The sequence below is a fragment of the Mastomys coucha genome, unplaced genomic scaffold (genome assembly GCF_008632895.1).
Source record: "Mastomys coucha isolate ucsf_1 unplaced genomic scaffold, UCSF_Mcou_1 pScaffold11, whole genome shotgun sequence".
NCBI lineage: Eukaryota > Metazoa > Chordata > Mammalia > Rodentia > Muridae > Mastomys > Mastomys coucha.
This window is the reverse complement of record NW_022196893.1, coordinates 28,173,980-28,176,479: the sequence shown is the minus strand read 5'-3', so window position 1 is coordinate 28,176,479 and position 2,500 is coordinate 28,173,980.

The following is a 2,500-nucleotide window of genomic DNA, read 5'->3' as shown; positions in this document are numbered from 1 at the left end:
ATGTATTTGATTATGTGTATATTATATATATGGTTATATATATAATATATATATAGAATGCTTATGCGTAAGTGACATGAACCGTAAACAGGATTTAAGGACAGAGGAAGGAATTAATATTCCACTGTTATAATGTCGTTGTAGTAGTTTGAATATGCTTGGCCCATAGGAAGTGGCACTATTAGGAGGTGTGGCCTTACTAGAGGAGGTGTGGCCTTGTTAGAGGAGGTGTGGCCTTGTTAGAGGAGGTGTGGCCTTGTTAGAGGAGGTGTGGCCTTGTTAGAGGAGCTGTGGCCTTGTTAGAGGAGGTGTGTCACTGTGGAGGCGAGACTCTGAGGTCTCATATATATATGCTTAAGTCTGGCCTGTGTGATCTCCTCCTGGCTGCCTTCCGATCAAGATGTAGACCTCTCAGCTCCTCCTGCACCATGCCTGTCTGGATGCTGCCATGCTTTCTGCCTTGATGATAATGGACTGAGTCTCAAAACCTGTAAGTCAGCCCCAATGAAATGTTGCCCTTATAAGTGTTGCCTTAGTCGTGGTATCTGTTCACAGCAATGAGACTCTAACCAAGACAGTCATCAAATATCATGACATAGTACAGTCTCACTTGAAAATGGACTTATGGGGGCTGGAGAGATGGCACAGTGGTTAAGAGCACTGACTGCTCTTCCAGAGGTCCTGAGTTCAAATCCCAGCAACCACATGGTGGCTCACAACCATCTGTAATGGCATCCAATGCCCTCTTCTGGTGTGTCTGAACACAGCAACAGTTTACTCACATATATGAAATAAATAAATAAATCTTAAAAAATGAAAAAAGAAAATGGACTTATGGCTTACTCCTTGTGTACTCCAGTGCACACATTTAAAAGGTATAGTAGGTGTGTGTATAAAATGATATGCTAAGAAAAGAAAGAAGATATATGTATGTAAAATGCTCAGTTAATACCAGGAATGCCCAGTGGTAATTCCGCCCTCAGGAGGATTATAGCAGGTCTGGTTAGTATGATCTATCTGGCAAGTTTAGGTGGCTTGAGCTCTGTTTAAAATTAAAAGGCAATAATGACAATAAATGAAGTCAAGTAAAAGCTAAAAAGTCAGAACAAAGTGCACAGAAAACAATAATGAACTCAGTAAGTACTGACCCTGCTTCTCAAAAGTGCTTAGTAGGTATCTGAATATACCCACTAAATGCTGGCCTGTGGAGGAGCAAAGAACACATGACCTTGTGAGCCAATGGGGGCTGGGGAGAAGGCGTGGGGAAGACATCAGAGTGGAGCAAAGAGGAGTGGGCTTGAACAAGACCCTATGCTATGCATGTACAAGATTCTCAAATTAAAAAGGGTCATTTGTCAGATGCGGTGGGACCTTAGTTCCTGGAGGAGCTGGAGGACGGGAGAGGATATGTTAAAGACATTGTAAGAAATTCTCAGATAATAAAAACAGTGTGTAAAATTAAAAACAAATTCTATGGTTAACATCATGATCAACAGTGAGAAACTAGAAGCTTCCCATGCGGTGCAGGCTCAAGGAAAGGACTCCCCAGCTAACACTTCTTCTTAGCAGTGTTAGACCTACGGAAGGTCTAGCTAACTCACTGGGACAGCAAATCAGTGAGAGGCATAGGTACTGACTGGAAAGGAAAAACATCCATTCACAGATGACGCAGCATCCACATAGAAAAGTCAAGGCATGGGGAACTGTAACTCAGCGGAAGAAACTCGTCTGTACACTGAAGACCGAGGATTCAATCCCCAACATGAGCAAACACAACCAACCAGCCAACCAACCCATAAAACAACAGGCAAGAGGAAGGAGAAGGAGGCAGGAAAAAAGGAAGGGGGAGAAGGAAAAGTGGGAGACAAGGAAAAGAGAATTCCGTGAGGGGTTTTCCTATTTAAGTTGAGGAATGTTAATAACCCTAATATCTCCACTACTATAATGAGATCCTGTTAGTCAATCAAGCATCTTCTAAAGTCAGCACTTCCTAATCGACACCAGCTAAATGAGCAAGGCAAGTCAATGACTGACATGCTAGTTTATGATCAGATAGAATATGCTAAGTAACTTGTTCTACTTAATAACTGCAGCTCATGGTAACTGAGAATGTGGGAACTGCCAAGAATAAGGCTATGTACTTGTGATTTGGATAAGAATGGCTCTCACAGGCTCCCATACTTGAATGTTCAGTCACCAGGGAGTGGCACTCTTTGATAGGATTAGAAGGTATGGCTTGGTTGGAGGAAGTTGCCATTGTGAGTGTGTCTTGGGGTTTCTTTTTTTTATTAGGTGTTTTCTTTATAATATCTCCTTTCCCATGTTCCCTTCAAAAAAATAAAAATAAAATAAAATGAAAAAACTAAAAGTAACAATCCCCTGTTACCCCCCTCCCCGCTTCCTCTGCCCACCATCCAACCCCCTCCTGCTTACTGGCCCTGGCATTCCCCTACACTGGGGAATAGAACCTTCACAGAGCCAAGGTTCTCTCCTCCCATTG